The 25040-nt window shown below is 39.3% G+C and overlaps 1 protein-coding gene across 4 annotated transcripts in view; it reads right to left on the reverse strand.

Moving 5' to 3' along the window:
- Nucleotides 1-25040, reverse strand: part of LMNTD1 (lamin tail domain containing 1) — a 212253-nt gene that overhangs the window by 22857 nt on the left and 164356 nt on the right. The window contains exon 10 of one of the 4 annotated variants that reach the window (XM_058442595.1): nucleotides 9386-9549. The exons of 1 other annotated variant lie outside the window; for it this stretch is intronic. The gene's annotated coding sequence lies outside the window, so the exon portion shown is untranslated. Of the gene's footprint in view, nucleotides 1-9385; nucleotides 9550-17871; nucleotides 17899-20454; nucleotides 20505-25040 lie in introns of those variants that run through there. 2 more of the 4 variants (XM_058442593.1, XM_058442591.1) reach the window with 2 other exon arrangements.

The following is a 25040-nucleotide window of genomic DNA, read 5'->3' on the forward strand; positions in this document are numbered from 1 at the left end:
CCCCACCTCAGCACTGTGGCCCATTAGGGCTCTGCATTTCTTTGCAGTGTAGCTCCCAGAGGTAACCAACAGCCCCTCTGCCACTCTGTGGTACCTTCTCCTGTTGCCCCCAGACTAGGGAGGAGGAACATGGAGCCTGATTGCTTTCACAGGCACCTCCAGCACACAGTAGCCACTCAACAGAGAGGAGGTCAGACTGTCTTTCCTGCAAGCTCCTGCTCACTCTGTGCATTTCCAGGCAAGGCCCCTGGGCTTGGATGTGCAGTCAGTCCTATGGCCAGGGCTCTGCATTTCTCTGCAGTGGAGCTCCCAGAGGCAACTAACAGGCCCTCTGCCACTGGCTGCCATTGCAGTGCCCTCCCGCTGCTGCCCCCAGGCTGGGGAGAGAACGAAAAGTCTGAGTGCTTTGGGGAGTCTCTAGCAAGCCAGCAGCTGCCCTGCAGAGAGGCCATGACTCCACAGCTCCTTCCCAACAGGGCTTGCAACTTTCTGACTTCCAGTGCACCAACACCGCCCATGTATGAACATTGCAGCTGTGAAAACCTTATCTTCACAGGCCTGTGATCTTCCCTCGAGATCCCACCACCTGACCCTATGTGAGAGTTCAGCTGGTGACTCAGGGACCAGCCTGCCCCTCCCTGTCACTACCGGCAACTCAGGTTCCACCCGATCCAGCTCCATCAAGACTCATACATGCTGCCCAGCTGGCCATTTAGAGGCTGGGGAGCTGGAGAACCCCATTCCAATTCTCCTGACACCTGACCATTTCTCCCAGCGCCTGAGATTGGTCCCATCCACCCAGCCAATATCACTACAACCAAGATACCCCTGCACAGCCCCAAAGGCGGAGGCCCCCTAATTCCTTTTACATGAAGATGTAGTGCTATCACATTGGAGAATGGTGAGCCACAATGCCATCTGTATTAATTAGGCTGAGTGATGAAGTTCTGCCCCAAAACCACTGCCACGGAGAGTCGCAAATTAAGCAATCCCTGAGGCTCTCAACTACATTGTGGTTCAGAAAAAGGCTACAGTGTACATCTGATCTAGGAGTCATGAGCTCTGGAACAGAGATGTGATAGGGCAGCAGTTCAAATTCCTGTCTATCTAGGATGAGGTGGTGGTGCACCCTGTATGTCTGGTAGGTAGAATTCATCAGTGAATCTGTCTGGTCCCAGGCTTTTTTTTTTTTTTTGGTTGGTAGGTGTTTTATTACTGATTCAATTTTAGAACTAATTTTGGTCTGTTAAGGGTTTCAATTTCTTCCTAGTTCAATCTTAGAGGTTGCAAGTGTCAAGAAATTTATCCATTTCCTCTAGATTTTCTAGTTTGTGTGCACAGAAAAGTTGGTACCAATTCTACTGAAACTGTTCCAAAAAGCTGAGGAAGAGGAACTTCTCCCTAACTTATTCTACAAAGCCAATTATCACACTGATACTAAAATCTGGCAAAGATACAACAAAAAAGAAAACTATAGGCCAATTTTATTTATTTTTTTTTTTGAGATGGAGTCTCACTCTGTTGCCCAGGCGTGATTTTGGCTCACTGCAACCTCCGCCTCCCAGGTTCAAACAATTCTCCTGTCTCAGCTTCCCGAGTAGGTGGCACTACAGGCGCCCACCACCAGGGCCGGCTAATTCTTGTATTTTTAGTAGAGACAGGGTTTCACTATATTGGTCAGGCTGGTCTCGAACTCCTGACCTCAGATAATCTGCCCACTTCGGCCTCCCAAAGTGTTGGAATTACAGGCATGAGCCACCACGCCCAGCCAGGCCAATATTTTTGATGAACATAGATGCAAAAATCCTCAAAAAATACTAGCAAACTGAATTCAGCAGCATATCAAAAAGTTAATTCACTTTTTATATGATCAAGTAGGCTTTATTCCTGGGATGCAAGGTTGGTTCAACATACCTAAGTCAATAAATGTGATTCACCACATAAACAGAACTAAAAACAAAAACCATATGATTATCTCAATAGATACAGAAAAAGTTTTCAATAAAATCCAACATCCCTTCATAATAAAAACCCTTAACAAACTCAGCATATAAAGAACATACCTGAAAATAATAAAAGCCATCTATGACAAACACACAGCCAACATCATTCTGAACAGGAAAAAGCTGGAATCATTCCCCTTAAGACCTGAAACAAGACAAGGATGCCCACTTTCACCACTGCTATTCAACATTGTTCTAGAAGTTCTAGCCAGGGCAATCAGGCAAGAAAAAGAAAGAAAAGGCATCCAAAATTAGAAAAGAAAAGGTCAAATTATCTCTTCTCACTGATGATATGATTCTATACCTAGAAAACCCTAAAGACTTCACCAAAAGCTTAAAACTGATAAATGACATCAGTAAAGTTTCAGGATACAAAATCAGTGTGCAAAATCAATAGCATTTCTATACAGCAATATTGTTCAAGCTGAGTGCCAAATCAAGAACACAATCTCATTTACAGTAGCCACAAAAATAAAATAAAATACTTGGGACTACATTGAACCAAGGAGATGAAAGATCTCTACAAGGGAAATTACAAAACACTGCTGAAAGAAATCATAGATGGCACAAACAAATGGAAAAACATTCCATGCTCGTGGATTAGAAGAATCAATATTGTTAAAATGGTCATATTACCCAAAGCAATCTACAGATTCAATGCTATTCCTATCAGACTACAAATGACATTTTTCACAGAATTAGAAAAACAATTTTAAAATTCATATGAAACTAAAAAAGAGCCTAAATAGTGAAAGCAATCTTAAGCAAATGGAAGAAAGCTGGAGGTATCAGATTACTGGATTTCAAACTATACCATAAGGCTACAGTAACAAAAACAGCATGGTACTGGTACAAAAACAGACACATAGATCAATGGAACAGAATAGAGAACCCAGAAACAAAACCACACACTTAACAACCATTTAATATTTGACAAAATTGACAAAAGTAAGCATTGGGGAAAGGACTCCTGGTTCAATAAATGATGCTGGGATAACTGGCTTAGTCATGTGCCAAAGAATGAAAGTAGACCCTTACCTTTCACCATACACAAAAATTAATTCAAGATGAATCAGGTTTTAAATGTAAGACCTCAAACTATAAAAATCCTGGAAGAAAACATAGGAAGTGCCATTCTGGACATCTGCTTTGGCAAAGAGTTTATGACTAAGACCTTAAAAGCAATCACGCTGAAAACAAAAATTGACAAGTCAGACCTAATTAAATGAAAGAGCTTCTGCACAGCAAAAGAAACTATCACAGAGTAAAAAGACACCCTACAGAATGGGAGAAAATATTCACAAACTGTGCATCCAACAAAGGGCTAATATCCAGAATCTATAAGGAACTTAAACAAATCAACAAATAAAAACCACCCCATTAAAAAGTGCGCAAACGACATGAGCAGACACTTTTCAAAAGAAGACACACAAGCAGCCAACAAACATGAAATAATGCTCAATATCACTAATCATCAGAGAAATGCAAATTAAAACTGCAGTGAAATACCATCTCACACCTCTCAGAATGTCTATTATTAAAAAATCAAAAAAGAGTAGATGCCGGTGAGGCTGTGGAGAAAAGGGAATGCTTATACTCTGTTGGAAATGTAATTAGTTCAGCCACTGTGGAGAACCATTTGGAAATATCTCAGATAACTTAATACAGAACTAATCATTCAATCCAGCAATCCCATTACTGGGTTTATACCCAAAGGAAAATAAATCATTCTACCAAATACACACATGTACTCATATGTTCATCACAGGACTATTCACAATATCAAAGACATGAAATCAACCTCAGTGCCCATCCATGGTGGATTGGACAAAGAAAATGTGGTGCATATACATCATGGAATACTATGCAGCACTAAAAAAGAATGAAATCCTGTTCTTTGCAGCAACATGTATGTAGCTGGAAGCCATTCTCCTAAGTGAACTAACGTGGGAACAGAAAACCAAATACTGCATATTCTCTTCTATAAGTGGGAACTAAACCTTGCATACACATGGACACAGAGATGGAAATAATAGACACTGGGGACTACAAAAGTGGGGAGGAAGAGAGGAGAGCAAGGGCTGAAAAACTGCCTATTAGGTACTATGCTCACTACCTGGGTGATAGGATCAGTCATACCTCAAACCTCGGCATCATGCAACATGTAATAAACCTGCACATGTATGCTCTGAATCTAAAATAAAAGTTGAAATTAAACAAAACAAAAGAAAAAATTGTTAATAGAGTGTCTCTGTCTTAAGTTGAAATGGGAAGACCTGTTTAAATCTCTGATGATAAAGAAAATGGGAAGACACAAAGCAAGTTATGAAGCAGAAAAGAGAATCCCATTTTTACTTTAAATGCAAAAAGAACAGCAAAGTCATAACTCAATATTTTGCTTTGTCTTTTTCTAACCATAAAGATTAAAGCCAAGTCTACTTTAATCTTCATCACACCCCCTACACTGTCATCTCTCATTCCCTTCTCCCTTCCCCAGAGTAATCACTAAGACGAGTTCGTTTATATTCTTCCAATCCATTTTTAAGTAATATGTAGTAATATTTTATATTTTTAAAAATAATATCATGTGCACGTATTTTCTATCTTGCATTTTCCCTTCAACATCAAATTTTGGATCCATGTTAATATACATGGATTTAGTTTTGTTTCAACTGCTTCATTGTGTTTCCTGATGACTATTCCACATTTCATTAATGTGATCCCCTATTGATGGCATTTAGGTAGTTTACAATTTTTATGCTATCATTAAAACAACAGCATAATGAGCTTCTGTTGTTTTCAATGCTGTTTGAGACTTACATTTTAGGGAAGCTAAGACAATACATATATTTTTTAAAGTATCTTCTCACCCCTTGTTTTTTCTTATAAGACTTTTGCTTAACAATGACATGGTCTTTTACCCAAAAACTGAAAATAGTTTTTTAAATGATCAAACAAAAGAGACAGTTTAGATAAACAGACATTTTTTTTCCAAACTCTCCATTCCTTTTGATTCTATGAAGTCATGAAGACAGAAAGGAATTATCAGTGTTACTAATTAATTGCAGACTCTTAGCTTTTAAAGTGCATCATCGTATATTTGCTTTAATAGTACCTTCTTGGGTTTATATCAAAAAGCAGCTGCTTGAAGCTCTTTGCCTCATTTGGCCTTTGTTTATCTATACTTTTTGCTTATGCTCAATCCCAGTTTATTACTCCCTCATGATTTCCCTGGCAGTACAGAAATCGATGTTGGAGCACAGTATCTAAAGTGTGACAATTATCCTTCGTGACTGTCTGGTGTTGTCCTTAACAGGAGTATTTAGTCAATCCACTCGATGGCATGCTTTGTACAGAAACATGAGTTTATGCAGAGATACAGTTCCAATAGGGATGCAAATGAGTCATAGTAGTCAATTAGCTTTTGGTGATGATGAGTCACAGGAACCAAAACGTTTTGCAAAGCGTTTGGCAGATGACCAAATGCTCTAGCTTGAGCTGCCGAGATGTGACATTTTAGAAAATGGGAAGAAAATCGTCATATCTTAATATCTCCTCATGGAAGATGTTTGTCAGTTGCCTAGAGGAATATTTTCATTCTTGCACATACTGCTCCCTAGACTTGGAACACCCACTCTAATGCCACCACCTCTGATTGGCAAACTCCTGTTATTCAGGACCCATCTCAGACCTGAAGCATTTCCTGAGGCACAATTACTCACTCCCATCACTGAGCCCATAGCTGCTGGTTTCTCATGTTATTAAACCATCTATCAAGTGATATTGCAATTTACCTGTTCCTATGTTTATCTTTTCCCCCATTCTCTGGAATAAAAACCCTATCTTAGTTGTCCTTATGTACTTAGTAAATGACACATAACAGGGCTCAATTCATTTTTGTTTCTTTGTTAAGTGGATGTGTTTCTATTTATGTGGGCATTATGAAATACTAACAATTATAACAACAGTAATAGTTAACATTTACTGAGTGCTTCTTACATACTAGGCAATGTCTGAAGTGCCTTCAGTGTATTAACTCATTTAACTCTCCCAACATCATCCAGGAGGTACGTACTACAATCCTCTTCAGAGATAAGAAAACTGAAGCACAGAGAATTTAAGTAACTTGTCCTAAGTCGCACAGCTACTTGGTGGTGGAGTTAGGAATTGTACTCAAGCAGTGTGACATCCGAAGCTACATACTTAAGCAATGTGCTACATGGCATCTATTTTTTTCCTTAAGAAAAGAATCTAAAGACAATTGTAATGGACAGGATAAATAATTTTACATAGAAAAATAAAAATTGCCATCACCAAAAGAGAGTGTCTCAGGATTAACCTGAAAGCTATTTTTGAATGAGGTAGAGCTGTACCTTTTTGCCTGAAGGGAAGTCTGTGATGTATAGTTACGACAACCAAGTTGTAGAGTAATTTTGTAGTGATTCCTTGTGAATAAGAAGATAATAGTAGAAGGCTTATACAGCTTACGCTTCTTCCTTTCACATCTTTCTCCTTGCTTACAAAACACATACCTGTTGATCAGGCTGTAAATATCAGTTATGGTATGGAAGGTCACTTACAGTGGGAGGTGTTATTAATTTTTTTTTGCATTATTTCATTGGTTTCAGTGGCAACATGTCACTCTGAATATTTGAAGAGGAATTTAATAAAGAAAAATTTATTGAAGACTAATAAACTGAAATTCTAGGGAGAAATCCCAGAGAAGATGACTCTCCAAGTCACACCTGGAGCAAGCAGGCAAATTCAGCTTCGTTCAAAGCAGGTTCCTTGACACCCTCATACAAGAAGCAGTAGTTTCATTCTTAACAGGAAGCACTGTAGGAAACGAGGAAGTTGCAGTGAAACTAGGCCTCGTGGTGTATTTCATACTCACGTATGCGTCTCCCCAGGCTCGCTTCGCTCCACTTGCCCCTCAGGCCCAGGCGACTTGCTCGCTGCCCCCACCTGCCATCTCAGCCTGTCCTGGGTGAGGACCTCCTCAGTCATCCGCATCTGATGGAGCATCTCACAAAGGCTTTGGCTGCTGCCGCCATGTCTGGGTTCAGAGGAAGGACTTGCTGCGGGACAGGCGATCTGGCTTCCCCAGCAGCGGCCCCAAGGGACTGGGAACACAGTCTGGAAGCACCAGGGAGGTCATGCTCTGTGCCGCAGGCTTGGCAGGAAATGGAAAAGAGCCAGAGCGTCAAACTCTCTCTCATCCTCCCTCGAACACGTCTTCTGAGGCCCACTGCTTCCACATGGCGTTTGCAGAGATGTCTGTTGACCAGGCAGCAGACCAGGTCTTCTCGTGAAGCTATAGCCGCTCTGTAATGCACTGCCTGGTTTTTGCTTTCTCTCCTTCGCTGCTCCCTTCCCATTTTGCTCTCAATCTTGCGGTCCTGGGAGCCAAGAGTCAGCAGTAGCAGGTTAACTTTCATTAGGCGTCGTCTTCTAGGGGCCCAGGGTGAAGGCATAGTGAGATATCCAGGTTTTAGAAACGTTAATATCTGATGTTACAAACAGTCCTTTAGGTTGAAAATTGGGAAGCACTGTTTGAAGTTCAAGCACATGACTGAAGGCTTTGGGAAGGATACTACGCTCACTATCTGGGTGATGGGATCTGTACCCCAAACCTCAGCATCATGCAATATGCCCATGTAACAAACCTGCACATGTACCCCCGTATCTAAAATAAAAGTTGAAATTTAAAAATTTTTCTTTTTTTGATACAAGAAAATGTAGGCTAGACATAATTATTCTGGAAAATAAATTTTATTTAAATTACACAGAAAAGAATTAACTTAGGATTTTTTGCAGAGCAGGATGTTGTGAATGTTTAAATACCTTGTTTTTAAAAATTGTATTGTGTGTCTTCACTAATAGTGTTATATCTTTTGAATTAACAATCTATTATGCCCAAGTAAAAACTGGTAGCTTTATCCAACAAATATTTTGTATTTGACCACTAAATATATAGTTAAAATAAAATAAATCAAAATAAAAGTAATGAATGCTTATTTAGAAGTTTGATAAATAAATGAATGTATGAAAATTAACCACCACCTATAATCTTATCATCCAAATACAGCCATGTTAGTATTTTGGTAGATGTTTGCCCATGTTTTCTATGAATAGTATGTATATATTTTACATATCTACAGATTTATTATTTTACATTAATGGATATAATATGGTCATATATATACCATGTATATATGTAGAATATTTTTCACATGTGCTATGTTAATATTTGTATGTAATTTATAAAACCTGAATATATTGTATATATGATTTAAAGTTTTATTGTTTAACTTAGTATATTATGAGTTATTTCCTAAGTTACCAGGTATTCTAAGACATGCATTTTAATCGGGATATTCAGTATTTCACGGTATGGGTAGGTCAGAGTGTATACTTAACCAAATACTGTTGTTGGACATTTGAGATGCTTGGTTAAGAGTCCCTATATACCTTTATGTTTTTCTTTTCAGAAATGTAGAATTCAGAGGGACAAAAGAAATCTTCTAAAGATGGTCTAGTTTACTCCTCCTGTACTATCCTTTAATCATGTCTATGAGCAGGACATTTAATTCCATTTTCTTTTGTTCTTTCTGTTTAGGTGCCCAATTATCTTCAGCCTCCTATTGCTTTGCTTCTTGCAAAAAATGATTGTCAAAACTTCATCTGTATGATTTTGTCAATAGTAATAACAGTAATAACAACTAGGCATATAATGCTTACCATGTTCTGGGTTCTAGTCTAAGTATTACATATATTTCAACTCATTTAATTCTTGCAAAGCCTTCTGAAGTAGATACCCATAACTATCCCCAAATTAGAGCTGAAAACAGAGAGATTAACTTACTTATTTAAATTCATACAGTTTGTAAGTGGCAGAACTAGAATTTGAGCCTAGACAATCAAGTTCCAGAATCTGAATTCTAATTACTATGCTCTAATGGATGACTCCTAAAATAAAGATGCAAAGAGGTTACATTCGGAATTCTAATTTCAATCACTGGAAATGGCTGCCTGGAACAATATGTTCAGAAGGATTCTGATGCTGTATCTGAGCTTAGAGGGGAAAAGGGCCATGATATATGAATAATATTTCCCTTGTTTGAAAGAGGAGAGTGATTGTATATTTGCCATTTTTGCCCTATAATTTTAGTTACCCTAGAATTATTTAAGTTCAAAAAGGTAAAACTCTAGAGATTAAAAAAAGTGTAGGTGGAATAGGGTTTATGTATTTATTATTTTTGCAGGAGGGAGATGCAGGGTCAGAGGTTCGGGCTATTTTAGCCTGTGCTACCTCTGTCAGTGCAAATGACTCCATATGCATTTCAGGACCTCCATTTTTACAGTTGTTTTTAAAAAGAGCCTGTTGCATTCTGTCTGTCCTTGGTAGATATAAAAGCAAAGAACAATGAAAACACAAAGAGTTTGGAGACGTAGACATATGGGCTTCCTTTTTCTGGTTCCATCAAATTAACTGTGTGTTCTTCTAGGGTAGTTACTTGATCTTTCTTACCCTCAATGTTCTCATCTGTAAAATGAGAAAATAATTCTTACTTCTTAAAGTGTTGTGAAATTAAGTCAGGTAATTGTGTATGAAGTCCTTTGCATACAAAAGACAAATGTTCTCTCCATTACTGTCTCATATTCACCAACAGATTTTATCCTTGCATATTGTTTTTCCTTTGATTACTTCTCATAGAATCCATTTGCTAAAATCCTTAATAGCTTAAAAGTTTTTTGTTTCTTGGTTATATGGAAATATTATCAAGCTTTAGTTATAAATATTTCAGAAATAAACATAAAAATGAAGTCCTTGCTAGTCTTTAGTAACCATACAAAACTGTACAATGGGTCAATTTAGTGCTGGCTTGCTCAATAATTATGTTTTAAAAGGTTTTAATAGAACGTCTGTTCTTTTTATGTTCATAATAGCACCAACTATCCAAGGCAGAAACTTGAGTCTTTATATCAGTTTTCTTTCGTTTTAGATTACTTCTATTGCTATTTCTTCATGTTCACTAATCTTTTCTTTGGCAGTATCTAACTTGCTGCTAATTCCATCTGTGCAGAAAAGACATAATATAGCAGGCTTGATGTTGCTACCTTTAGAAGGATCTGCCTGGGGGGCTGGCCCTAGACTACCATCTGGGAACTTGGCTTTGGGATGTTCCCTACACTGCTAAGGATGATTTGCTGACCTGAGACACCGAACTCTTATATACCAGCTTGCCTAGATTATTTGTGCAAACAATATAATTAATGGTGAATGCCAGCTTTTCTACCAGATGTCTAAAATTTTGGTAGCTGTGGCTTATCGGAGGCAGAGACTGCCAAAATAATCAGCCCCCAGTGAAAACTCTGAACTTTGAGTCTTAAGCAGAAACGCTGCATTTTGTTGGCTAAAAGAGTGTGTTCTATGTGGCCACCCCATCCCTCTTCAGCCCCAGAAGGAGAACTTTGGAAGCCAGTGCCTAAATTCCTCCAGGCTTCACCTGGTTTGTCTTTTTCCCTTGCGAGGCTGGCTGTATATCTTATGCTTGATAAACCATAGCTGGGATCATCTTGCCTCTGAGCCCTATGAGCCCTTCTAGTGAGTCCTAAATGTGTGGGTGGTAGTTGTGAGACATCCAAAGCACCATCCATTGAATTTTTAATGCCTAGAAGTTTAATTTGAGTGTTTAAAAATATCATCCAGCTGGGCATGATGGCTCAGGCCTGTAATCCCAGCACTTTGGGAGGCTGAGGCAGGCAGATCACTTGAGATCAGGAGTTTGAGACCAGCCTGGCCAACATGCTGAAACCCCATCTATACTAAAAATAAAAAAATTAGCTGGCGTGATGGTACGGGCCTGTAATCCCAGCTACTTGGGAGGCTGAGGCAGGAGAACTGCTTGAGCCCGAGAGGTGGAGGTTGCAGTGAGGCAAGATCACACCACTGCACTCCAGCTTGGTTGACAGAGCAAGACTCTGTCTCAAAAACAAACAAAAAAACAAATATTATCCATGTCTCTTTTTAACAAGCTCAATCTTTTCTCCACTTTCTTGGGCATATGGAATATATTTATCAGAATTGTTTTAATGTCCATGTCTACCAATTCTACACTGTGTGTCATTTCTGGGATTGTTTCTCTTATTTATTTTATTCCTCACAAGAGGTTGTATTTTCCTGCCTTTGGCATACCTAGTAATTTTTGATTGGATGCCAGACATGACGAATTTTACTTTGTTACATATTGGAAGAATATTTCTTTAAATATTCTTAGGCCTTTTTTTTTTTTTTTTTTTTTTTTTGGAAAAAATTTTTTTTTAAAAATTTTTTCCCTTTTTTTTTTTTTTTTTTTTTGGTTGGCAATTAAGTTACTTGGAAATAGCCTGACCCTCTTGAGTCTTGCTTTTAAGCCTTGTTAGGCACAACTAGAGCAGACTGTGGTTCCAGCACTGAGGCAATCCTCTTCTGTGTTCTCCATCTGATGCCCTGTGTATTATGAGGTTTTCCCATTTTGACTGGTGGGAACACAACCTGCTTCCAGCGTTTGTAGGTCCAAGGGATTGTCCTGCCTGTTTCAGGTCGTTCTTTCCTTAGTCTCAGGTATCAAGACTCAAGGGGAGCTCAGGAAATCTCCAGAAATTTCTCTCTGTGCAGCTTCTTTCTCTCTTGTCTGGTACTCTCTTCCTCCAACTTCTAGATGGATTGACCTCCCCTGATGCTCAACTCTAGCTCCTCAAATCAGGGAGACTGCTGGGCTTTGTGTGTGTTCTCCTTCCCTATGCTGAGGCCTGGAAACCAGACAGTAAGGCACGCCCAGAGCTCACCTTGTCTGTTTCTCTTATCTACGAGATCACTGTTCTCTACTACCTGTTGTCCAATGTCTAGAACTCATTGTTTTATGAACATGTTAATGAACATGCATTTTGCTCATTTCTTGTTATTTAAGCTGGGAGGGTAAACCCAGTCGTGTTTCTCTGTCATGGTCAGAAGTGAATGTCTATACTTTCTTTTTTTAATTTTAAAAATAGTATGGCTTATGATGCAATTTTTTTTTCTTTTTTTTTTATTATACTTTAAGTTTTAGGGTACACTTGCCGCAACGTGCAGGTTTGTTACATATGTATCCATGTGCCGTGTTGGTTTGCTGCACCCATTAACTCGTCATTTAGCATTAGGTATATCTCCTAATGCTATCCCTCCCCACTGCCCCTACCCCACAACAGGCCCCGGTGTATGATGTTCCCCTTCCTGTGTCCATGTGTTCTCATTGTTCAATTCCCACCTGTGAGTGAGAACATGCGGTGTTTGGTTTTTTGTCCTTGCGATAGTTTGCTGAGAATGATGGTTTCCAGCTTCATCCATGTCCCTACAAAGGACACGAACTCATCCTTTTTTATGGCTGCATAGTATTCCATGGTGTATATGTGCCACATTTTCTTAATCCAGCGTATCGTTGTTGGACATTTGGGTTGGTTCCAAGTCTTTGCTATTGTGAATAGTGCCGCAATAAACATACATGTGCATGTGTCTTTATAGCAGCATGATTTATAATCCTTTGGGTATATACCCAGTAATGGGATTGCTGGTTCAAGATCCCTGAGGAATCGCCACACTGACTTCCACAATGATTGAACTAGTTTACAGTCCCACCAACAGTGTAAAAGTGTTCCTATTTCTCCACATCCTCTCCAGCACCTGTTGTTTCCTGACTTTTTAATGATTGCCATTCTAACTGGTGTGAGATGGTATCTCATTGTGGTTTTGATTTGCATTTCTCTGATGGCCAGTGATGATGAGCATTTTTTCATGTGTCTTTGGCTGCATAAATGTCTTCTTTTGAGAAGTGTTTGTTCATATCCTTCACCCGCTTTTTGATGGGTCTGTTTGCTTTTTTCTTGTAAATTTGTTTGACTTCATTGTGGATTCTAGATATTAGCCCTTTGTCAGATGAGTTGATTGCAAAAATTTTCTCCCATTCTGTAGGTTGCCTATTCACTCTGATGGTAGTTTCTTTTGTTGTGCAGAAGCTCTTTAGTTTAATTAGATCCCATTTGTCAATTTTGGCTTTTGTTGCCATTGCTTTTGGTGTTTTAGACATGAAGTCCTTGTCCATGCCTATGTCCTGAATGGTATTGCCTAGGTTTTCTTCTAGAGTTTTTATGGTTTTAGGTCTAACATTTAAGTCTTTAATCCATCTTGAATTAATTTTTGTATAAGGTGTAAGGAAGGGATCCAGTTTCAGTTTTCTACATATGGCTAGCCAGTTTTCCCAGCACCATTTATTAAATAGGGAATCCTTTCCCCATTTCTTGTTTTTGTCAGGTTTGTCAAAGATCAGATGGTTGTAGATATGCGGCATTATTTCTGAGGGCTCTGTCCTGTTCCATTGGTCTATATCTCTGTTTCGGTACCAGTACCATGCTGTTTTGGTTACTGTAGCTTTGTAGTATAGTTTGAAGTCAGGTAGCGTGATGCCTCCAGCTTTGTTCTTTTGGCTTAGGATTGACTTGGCAATGCGGGCTCTTTTTTGGTTCCACATGAACTTTAAAGTAGTTTTTTCCAATTCTGTGAAGAAAGTCATTTGTAGCTTGATGGGGATGGCATTGAATCTATAAATTACCTTGGGCAGTATGGCCATTGTGAATGTCTATACTTCCACGCTATTCTTTGAAACATTAAGGGTTTGGATTTCTCGTCACTAGGGTCAATGCTTGGCACATAGTAGGTAGTCAAACATTATCTGTTGAATAACAAAATAAATAAATAACTGGTGTCCTTAACTTTACTGTGAAGTTAAAGATACGGTATTATTTTTTATTCACCAGACTAGACACTATTAAAGCTTTGAAAAACTCTATTGAGATCCATGTAGGGTTGGGTTAAATATTCCTGCCCTGCCACAGCAACTCTCTGATCCTGCATCTTTTCCCTTCCTAGAATGACATGTACCTTGTAAAGTAGGCATGAAAGTTAAAGGAGAGGGGGTGTACGCAAAGCACACGGTAAGTTCTCAGTGAAAATGGGAGTTCTTGCTGTTCTTGGTATGCTGAAATAATGACCATACATTGATACAGAGATTTTATCATTCATGTGCTTTTTATATATGTATCTTATATAATCCCAACAATTTATTTCCCCCAAATTATTAATCAGCATTGTCATAAAGCAAATGAAAATCCACAGAATCTTCCAGAATAATTAAAAAAACTGGCTAAAATTGGAATATTTGGAGACTTGACAACAGAGCTTTGCTTGTATGGAGGTCTCTTAAACACCACCTCTATTTCTGGTTTTCAAGAAGAACATCTGAGCTCGCATGATAGACCTTGTCTCTCCAGTTTTCTACCTGTTCTTTCTCATCTACTTGTGTGTGCCAAAAACTATTTCTCACACACTCTCCTTTGTACTCACCTTTTATAATGTGAGGCCTAAAGTTAATAGTATGTGCTGTCTTGACATCTGGTAAAATTGGGAAGGCCTTGAATGGCCTAACTGCAAATTCTCCTCCCTACTCTCCTCTCACAGATGACGTCCCCCCAGCCAAACAACCCTCCTTTTTGAGGGGACCAGGTGCAGTTCCTATTTATCCCTGGGTAGTGGGTTTTAATTTCCTCCTAAGCAGTTTTTCAAACAAGCCAATTACATCCTCCTGTGGGAACCAGGAGGCACCAAATCGTCTTGACACTACAAAGCCTGCCTCCCACAGCCCCTGGTTATTCATTCTGTTTCCGATTGCAACCCCTGTGTGGCCCTGAATGGTGTGCTGTGTCCTCCTCCCCTAGGCTGGGGTATATGTGACTAATGAACTGCTGTTGGTCTCATCTGTCCAATGCTTAGAGTCATGTGTTTGGCCATCTTCCTAACCCTAAGGGGGAATCTCTCTGCCACTGATAGGATGAATAGAAACCCATTCAAACCCACTATGTCTCCTACTTGCATTGCTGCTCCCAGCCTTTCAGTACTTGTAGTGAAATGTCAAGGCAGTGCCTCCAGATTCACTCCATTGAACACAAAATTTAGGTTAAAGAGTGTGAAGGGGTGGAATGGGTAGGAAGAAATACGGCATTTAAAAATGTGCTTGTTAATACTTTGAAAACTCTGGAGGTTTAAAGATAGGTTCCTATAAGAGATCAGGGAGGAGGGAATAAGAAGTGAGACCTGGCTTCTCTTGCTCTGGCTTTGCCACATGTTGGGAGAGGATAACCTGAAGTGTGGTTACCAAATGCTCCTCCTCTTCACTCTATTCTTCTCTTCATTCGCACCCATTGGGGGAAGGAGTCTTTAAACCCCATTATATATCCAAGTTATGCGGTGAGATGTGGCCGGTAATTGGGAAGAAGAAACCTTGCTTGTTTAATGACCTCTTTGGTCAACGCTCCCAAAAGGAATATTGGAATCTACTGTTACATCCCAAAATAGAACCAGAGGCAATGGTCTGGTTGTCTTGAAGAGCTAGTGTAGGTAGGAGGGATGGAGCCAGAGTCTGGGTGAGAAAAGTGAGGGAAAAACAGAAGTATCAGTACAGCATCTGTCCTATTGGAACTGATAAATTTAGGTGCATAAAATATAATTTTTACCAAATATATAAATAATAAGAATGTAATTAAATTTAAAAATATGATGTTTCTGTCTATAGTGTATTTCCTCATAAAATTCCTAGTTTTAGACACATTTGATTGAATAATTTCAGTTAAAAGGAGAATTTTAGATGAATCTAGGAATTTTTCATAGGTAGCTGAATTTATAGTTTTCCTGCTAGCTGCTAAGATGTGTAATTGTCTCAGCTGGCAAAGATCTTCTTTCACCTTGAGTAAGAATGGTCTTTCCTAAGATAATGAGAGAGAATTCTAATATTCATTGAACAGTCTGGGAACCATACAAATAATACACCAGGCTCTATGCTAAGCACTTGCTTATACGTGTTAACCCATTTAGTCCCCATAAAACCCTACAAGATAGGTGATGTCACTGGTTGTTACTTAACTTCTCTGGGCCCCATCTATAAAATGGGTGGAGTCACAGTACCCATCTCATTGAAGTTCTTGTGAAAACGAAGTGACAGAATCAATGTAAAGCACGTCACCCAATTCCTAGTACACATTAATTGCTAAAAACATTAGCAATAAAAAGCTACACTAATTTTATTCCTGACTATTCAAAGGAAGTGTTTACAGATATTAAAAATATTTGAAATTTTTAAAGCACTCAAAATGTTAAACATTTCATCACTGGGCCACGATTTGAGCACAAGCTTGGATCGGTACCTGTTACAGCCAGGTCATCTCTCAGTCCACAAAGGTGTGTTGTGTTTTCTGGCCCACGGCACAGGGTAGGCAGTGCAGTATTTGGGCTAGCACAGTGGCTGAGACAAGGACTGTGGAGCCAGATTGCCGGCCATTTAGTAGCTGTGTAACCCTCGGCATTTACTTAAACTTCCTGTGCCTCAGTTTTTGTAAAATGGAGAGAACAAGTACAAACTTCAGAGGATGGTCATGAGGATGAAAGCAAACAGTGCATGTAAAGTGTGCCTGGCATGTAATGAGCACTTATAAATGGTAGTTATGACACCTCAATGAACAGCATTTGAGTAGATCTTAATACAAATACTAACAAGGCATGAGACCCGGAGTTCTCACCATTATCATGTAGAGAAGTCTTTGATAAGAATGGGTTTGGGTGTTTAAAGGGCCAGCATGTATTATTTGCAAGGCATCATGTTAGCACTTTACTCATTTTATTTAATCTTCATACTAATGCTGTATGATAGGCACTATTGTTCTTCCTATTTAACAGATGAGGAAACTGAGGCACAGAGAGGTTAAGCACCCATTACTCCAAGCAGTCAGCATGACTCATTACATTGAAGAGCCATACAAATGTGGTTTGGGGTACAGGGTACAGAGCTCACTCAGCGATAGTGTTCACATGCTCAACGCTGGGCCGCTGATCAGGAGGCAGCAGCCTGGTCTTGGAGGGGAGAGGGCATGCTAAGCCCTTGCAGATTCATTTGTTTGTTAGCAGAGAGGGCCAGATGTGGTGGTGATGGTCTGTGGGCACATTTCTTACCCATTCGCTGAGAAGCCACTGTCTCAAGAGGCCACCTCACTGAGCCTATTAGCTAAGGAGATACCAGAGGAAGTCTTTCCCAAACCGTGGGTACCTGGCCTTAGGGTGAACTGAAAAAAATCAAGGGAGAAAGGGATGAATCATGTTTCCTAGAGTAACATGCCTCCCAGTACAACACTGAGATGAGCCAGTGATGGCTTGTTTCTGCCCAGAAATATCCATCCTACCACCTATCTAAAAACCTCTCTATTTCCAGAAGTCCCTGTTACAAAGGGAAGGACATAGGGGCCATGTTTAACTATCTTCAGTTAATCCCTCAGAGTAGCTGCTTTATGTATATTTGTTGAAAACATCAAATTTAATGTCATCCAGCTGAGGACAAGAAAGGTAACAAGAATGGGAAACTAAAGGGTGTTTGTGGTTGGAGATGGGGTGGCGTGAGAGAAAGGATGGGGATGGGGAAGGAGGAAATCTGAGAAGGAAATTGGTTGAGCACCAAAGACAGTCCTGCTGGCTTCCGGTTTCTCTTAAGCAGCCTTGGAAATGGCATTCAGGAAGACCTCGTGATTTTTTGGCATGTGAGTTGTAGAACACTGACCTTAGAAGAGGAGCACTGTTTCTTTCATCTTTAAAAACACTTTACTTTCTATTCAGCAGCTGTCTTATTGCAATTTGAGTACCCATCAGTCAAGTAGACATTAAGTGGTTTCTTATATAAATACTTACAGAGTTCTGACTTTGCAAGCATCTCTGAAAAGCATTCTATTCCTTCTAAGTTCTTTGAAATTTTCTTTTGGCTCCATCAAGTGTATACAGATATATCTAGAGATGGAAATTGTTCCTGTGCAAATTAACTTCACAATCACAAAGTTAGGACAAAAGATAATGCTCAAAATTCACTACTGGAAGCCCTCTGGAGGGTCATCACCAGGTAACATGATTGGGAAATTTCTTTTGCTATAAATTATTGTCCTCATTTAGAAGAAAAACCTCAAGAACTGTTTTTCTTGATTTAAAATGTTCTTGATAAAATGGTGTCCCGGCTCAAGCTATCCTCCCACTTCCGCCTCCAGAGTAGCTGGGATCACAGGCGTGTACCACCATGCCCAGCTAATTTTTTTTTTTTTTTTTTTGTAGAGATGGGGTTTTGCCTTATTGCCCAGGCTGGTCTCAAACTCCCAGGCTCAAGTGATCTGCCTGCCTCCACTTCCCAAAGTGCTGGGATTACAGGCGGGAGCCACCGTACCCCATTAACAAATTTTGTTCAGATTTTTTCTGTATTCTTATCTTTGTCTCTATTGATCTACCAATTGATCGATGAGCACAATAACATTTTGAGATATTAATCACTTATTATGCATTTTATTGAAGTATCGTATATAGACAGAAACATACATAAATCACAAGTGTACTAAATGTGTTTCTGTAAGCTGAACACACTTGTGTGCCTAATACCCAGCTTAAGAAACAAAACATTACCAGCACTGGTGTGTATCTCCTCTGAATTTACTTGTACCCCAAGACCCTTTCTTTACCTCAAGCATGTAGGATTTTCCACCTTCATGCCTTGGGAAAAGGAGACATTAGCAGATGTAGAAAAAAAGAGCTTTAGTTTTTGACAGAAATCTAAGAATAAGCCAAGGGATTTGGAAGAACATGAATCAGTTTGAGCTGATATTTTGAACCTTAAATCTTGATAAAGGATTCTTGTTGAGGGGGAAGAGAGAAGACAATAAAGAAATGGTGCATAGACATTGGTGAGTCTTCCAGAAGTGCCATTGGTCCTGCTTTAAGTTCAGAGATTCTGTAAGAGAAGCTGTGGATATGAATTTTGATGCATATGGAAATATTTCCAAATCTTCCTACTTCAATACGGTGAAGGCCTGAACTCTTGTTCAATTCAGCCAGAGCAGCCCCCAGTGTTCCATTTCTCAATGAAGCCTTCCATGTCCTAATGTGCACATCTCAGACATGCAGGTGACTCTGATGCAGATGGTCCTTGGTCCTCGGTCCTCACTTGCAGAAACGTAAGTATAGGTTTTTGTCCATGCCATGACCGTGGTTCTCAAGCTTGTCTGTACATCAGAATTACCTGAGGATCTTATTAAAAACAGATTCCTAGGACCAGCTACTGACTTTTATCAGGCCTGGCAATCAGAATGTTCACCAACTCCCTCCTCCAGTCTGGCATCCACTGGAGGGTTAGATTTGGGATGGCTCTTCCCTATGGCCTATGAACTGTATCATTGTATGAGGACAAAGTTTCAGTGCAGTGCTGTCCAATTGACCCAGCAGATAGCATCTGATGTTGATGGGAGGAGAGGAGAAGGTGTTGATGGGAGGAGAGAAGCTCAGATGGTAAGGCTCCTTACGTGCCTCTCATTCCACCAGACCAGTCCCTCCTACCTAACGATACTTGCAGAAAGGATTCCAAGGTCAAGAGAGGTTTTCAAATCACTCTCTATGCCACAATACCAACCATTATCAACCACAACTTTGCTCTGTCATTTGTTTTATCAGCAGACGAATTTATGTGAGGATAAGGGCACCCCCTTTGTAGGCCAAAGTCCTCTCTTATTCCCTGAAGAAGATCAGCAGTATCAGCTCTGATACTGCTGATCTCTTCTTTTTAGCACCATGCCAGCATCTTCAGGCCTCCTGAGGCTCCTAAGAGATGCTGTAACGGATTAGATTATGTCCTTTGATTACAAGGTCCCCTGAGCATGGATGTGGAGGCTTTTAGAATTCTGTTGTCAATTATTAAAAATGTAGTAAGGGTCCAGAGAACATTTACAATTTAAAAAGACCTTTAAAAGCCACAGTTATAACAGATCTGTATGTATAATTTTTTTAAAACCCCTCTAGGGGAGCTAATCTAAAGTGAGAACTCCAAGTGCAATAAACTGTTAGGATAATATATAAGCCATTGATCAGTTACATTTAGAATATGTTCTGCTAAAGCCAGCACCTGGCACCACTAATGATGGGGCATGTCTTCTTGTTTGGGGCAGCTGCTGACTGGGATGAAAGTACAATTGAGACTCCATGTGTGTCAATGGGAGCAAATAGAAAAAGGAGAAACAAGATAGAGCAAAAACTGAGAATTTCAGACCCCCTCAAAACAATCCTTCAAATTTGATACTGAAGGATAAGTTAGAGAGGATACAAAAGAACTCACAGGAGCCAGCTGATTTTCATTCAAAATATGGAACTGGCCAGCAAAAACAAAGGATGATGAGGTCATCATTCTGTCACTCAAAATCCTGGTACTGGCTGTAGGGTAAGATGGTGTCTTAGTCTGTTTTGTGCTGGTATAACAGAATACCTGGGACTAGGTAATTTATAATTAACAGAAATGTATTGGCTTACAGTTCTGAAGGTTGGAAAGTCCAATACTAAGGTGTCAGCATCTGGCCAGGGCCTTCTTGCTGCATCAGAACATAGTGGAAGGCAAAAATGTGAGAGTGCAAGAAAGCAAACCCATTTTGAAAAGCTTTTTAAAATAATGTCTTTACTCTGTTCATAAGGGCAGAGCCCTCATCACCTAAACACCTACCACTGGGCCCCATTTGCCAACTCTGTTGTATTGGGGATTAAATTTCCAACACATGAATTCTGAGGGACACATTTGGACTATAGCAGATGAGGAATATTCTAACCTCTCAACTGAATTTAAGAAGCAAGGATAGGAAAATCAGAATCAGGTGGTGTTTTGTTTTTAGACTTTCTTTTTTCCAAGTAAACTTCAGTGTTTTTTTTTGAGACATGGTCTTGCTTTTTCACCCAGGCTGGAGTGCAGTGGCTCAAACACAGCTCACTGCAGTCTTGACCTCCTGCGCTCAAGCCCCTCCCACCTTAGCCTCCTGAGTAGCTGGGACTAACCATGCCTGACTAACTTTTTTTTAGTCTTTGTTGAGGCAAAGCCTCACCTTGTTGCCCAGGCTGGCGTCAAGCCGCTGGTCTCAAGCAATTTTCCCTCTTCAGCCACTCAAAGTGCTGGGATTACAGGTGTGAACCACCACATCCAGCTCCAAAGTGGACTTCTTATTGAAGAATATTGTACACACATGAAAGTACTAAATCATGAATAAATGGCTAGGTGAATTTTGATAAAGCAAAGTTGTCACTTTACAAGGTGAGCACAAGATGATGAGACAGGACATTCACAGTTCCTCAGAGGCCCCATCTTGCCTTCTGATCACTGCTTCCCAGGAAGGAGACTCCTATTCTAATTACTAACACAACAAATTCATTTTGCTTATTTTGAACTTTATATAAATGGATCAAGACAGCATATACTTTAAAAATCTTCTTTAGCATTATACTGTCATTCATCTATGTATTTGTGTGCAGCGGTTCATTTTCATTACTGTAGAGTGTTCCAACATATGAACACACCACACATCCTCTATTCTGTTGTCAAACCATTTAGCTATTCTCAATTCTTTTCTATCACAGATAATGCTACTGTAAACATGCATTTTTAAAATAATTTTTATCCTTTATATTATTATAAAAAGAATTCAACTATTTTTATTGAAGGAGAAAATGTAGAACAAGCAGCAAAATATTTTCTTAGAACTAGGAGCCACATTTCAGCAATACTATCTTTTCTATAATAATAAAATATAATTAGCATACATATTATTGATTAATCACAATCTTCTTTTTTACATTTGAAATAGTGGTAGAAACCCACCAACACATGATTAGGGGACCGAGAAAGTATTAAGTGGCAATACAATTACATTTATAGGTGGAGCTTCTTTAGTTGAGAAGACAAATGTATAATGTAGTTTTCTGCTTTCGTTATTGTCTATAATCTCAGTGATCTTTTCATGATAGGAAATTCTTAACCAATTCATAATACGTTATAACTGCATCTTTTTTTTTTTTTTTTGAGATGGAGTTTCACTCTTGTTGCCCATGCTGGAGTGCAACCTCTGCCTCTCGGGTTCAAGCGATTCTCCTGCTTCAGCCTCCCGAGTAGCTGGGATTACAGCCACCCACCACCATGCCCAGCTAAATTTTTGTGTGTGTATTTTTAGTAGAGATGGCGTTTAACCATGTTAGCCAGGCTGATCTTGAACTCCTGACCTCAGGCAATCCACCCGCCTCGGCCTCCCAAAGTGCTGGCATTACAGGCGCGAGCCACCGTGCCTGGCCTGTAACTATATCTTAAAGTTTCATTCAAAACTGTTATTTCCCCATGTATGTGTTCTAATTCTGGTCTTGTCGATTTTATAAGCACATGATGAATTAGTATTAACTCACTGCTGCTTTCTCCCCATTCTCTATAACTTGCAGGTGATCTCCGTGTCTCAGGGTTAAGCTCAGCTCCACATGACAAAACGTCAATATGAAGCAAACAAAAAAATAACTGGTTTAAACACAACAGAAATGTATGTTTCTTAAGCAGTCTAGGGATATAATATGATATCTTAAAGGTAATATCAGAGATACAAGTTTTTATCTTTCTTATCTGTCATCTTAAGCACATGGCTTCCATTTCTGTGGCCACTTTGTGGCTCGGCATGGTTGTTAATGATCTAGCTGACAGCATGTTCATGTTACAAGCTTGAAGCAGGAGGGAAGAAAGAAGGGCATGCCCCCTCTGCCTAGAAAGATTTCCTGAAAGTCACATGTACTTCCATTTACATCTCACAGGGCCAGAATTTTATTGGGAAATATGGCCACCCCATATGAATTGCAGCTATATTGAGGAATGGGAAAATTGGTAGAAGTAGGCATTAAAAATGTTTGCCACATCTTTCAAGGCCCTAGGAAAATTCTGGATTTTGCTCAGGCGTGTTGGGCCAATGCTGTGTAGCAATGTGATAGATATCAGAGAAAGACACAGAAGACTGTAGTGATAAAACTGTATCTGAGAAATACTAGGTGTTAGACAGGGCTTACCTGGCATAAGGAACTCTAGGATTACTCCTGTAGGGGCACCTTCCTTAGTGCCATGCTCTTTCAAAATACAAAAGATAAGTGAAGGGAAAATAAATACCTTACTTTGATTAAAAGCATGAAGAGACAATGTGTTTTTGTTTGTAGGTTGGTTTTGCTTTTGCCAGTGAGGCAAAGAAAGACAATAGAACCTCCTGTGGGGACTTTTATTAATTAAAAATTATATATCTGGCTAAGTTGGTGTTAAATATGGTCTTTTCTGAAGGAAGGAGTATTAACTACATTACATTGTAATGGATTTTTAAATCCAGTAGGAGAAAAGAAATCTAAGTTTAAATAGCTCTTACTGGATTTCTAAAATATTTAGCAAATGACTATTATTTATTAGTATCATATCATGTTCTCACATTTTAAAAACTTAAAAAAAATTTAAATTTATTTGAAATATAGCTCTCACTGTACGTATATCCAGAAAACAATTTTTGAGTATTTTCTCTAAACTGGCTTGGGAATTCTGTGCTATTCATTTCTTAAATAATTTGTTTGGTGTACTTATAACAACAACAACAACAACAGGAACAAAAACAATAATAAAATCGTTATCCTTTAAGTAAAAATGAGCATGTAGGTCGAGAACAATCTGAAAAATCAGGGAACAACATTACTCACTCCAGCTTTGGGAATATGCATGGATCCGGATCCCATAATGGAATCAAAACCTCCACTGAATATTTAATGAAATGTGGCACAGTTATGGAAAAAAGAGATTATCAGTCAATGTAAAATGGTTAAACAATTGCACATGCTCTTCTTTTGTGAGTTCTGTACCCAAAATAACTTTGTTTACAAAAAGAGAAATCTAAGGCAAATAGCAATTTTATCCATTGAATAATACTAACCATCTGCTTGTTTTCTGCAGGGATTCGTAAGGCAAGCGTGGTAGGACTCGTGATTTCATCAAGCATCTATAATTTACCAATTCTACAGCAATACAAATTTTGGATCCTTTTTCCATATAGAAATGTGATGTCTTCACCCTCTCATGGAATAGCAGGGAGGTTGCAGAGCAGGCCTCGGGGATTTGAGTTCTCTTTTGCTTTTCTAGTAGCTGGTTGAGGGTGGACTAGATTACTAGTAATTATACAAAATGAGAGTGATCTGTTATTGAGCTCTATGTGTCAGACACTATGCTAAATTCTTTACACTACTGTCTCAATTAATTTAATCCATACCATAGTTCTATGAGGTACATGTGCTTACTTTATTCATTTTACAGATAAAGAAATCAAAGAAGAAAGAGGTTGAAACTGACCAAAGGTTGCATGGATGCTTGGGTTGAATTGATAGAACTGAGGGCTCTAGACTAAAGGATTTCTATGATTTTCTCCAGTTTTGACCTTGACTTCTAGAGTTTTTTTAATGTGGATATTTAAACCATGTTGGAAAGTCATCTATGAGCACGCTGGGCAGAACTCCTGACTGAAAGCAGCCCTGGATAACTGACTAATGGAATAGTGTCCTCAGTGTTTATGTAGTTGGAATTATTTACAGAAATAATTGTTTAAAATCTCCCAGGGTCTCCAGGGCAAATCGAATAGGTAGCCGAGGTGCAGCTACTGCCATGGCCAGGGTCATCCAGGGCCATTATCACCACACCAAGGTGAATTTCCTGAGGCAGCATGATCTATATTCTCTCTATGCCCATCCCCAAATCCTTGGAGAATCAACCCATGGGCCTCACAGAATCCAATAACCTCCTGAAAGCAGATGAGACATTTGAATGTAGGCTATATGAACATTTTTCTGAGAGGAAACTGACAGCTTTTCTATGGAGAACTATTACATTATTATTATTTTTTAAAAGAAGTTTGTCAATGAAGAGAGAATAAGATGGTAAAGATATCTTGAAGGGAAAGTGGGCCTGACAGTTTATTTTAACATACAAAGGAGCTGGGGACATCTTTGACTTCAGGGGAAAAAGGCAAGAGAGTTGGGTGGGGGCAGAGAGAGAGAGAGAGAAAGTGAAAAAATAAGAGGAAAAGAGTCAATAG

Source organism: Hylobates moloch, unplaced genomic scaffold (assembly GCF_009828535.3).
Source record: "Hylobates moloch isolate HMO894 unplaced genomic scaffold, HMol_V3 SCAFFOLD_8, whole genome shotgun sequence".
Taxonomy (NCBI): domain Eukaryota; kingdom Metazoa; phylum Chordata; class Mammalia; order Primates; family Hylobatidae; genus Hylobates; species Hylobates moloch.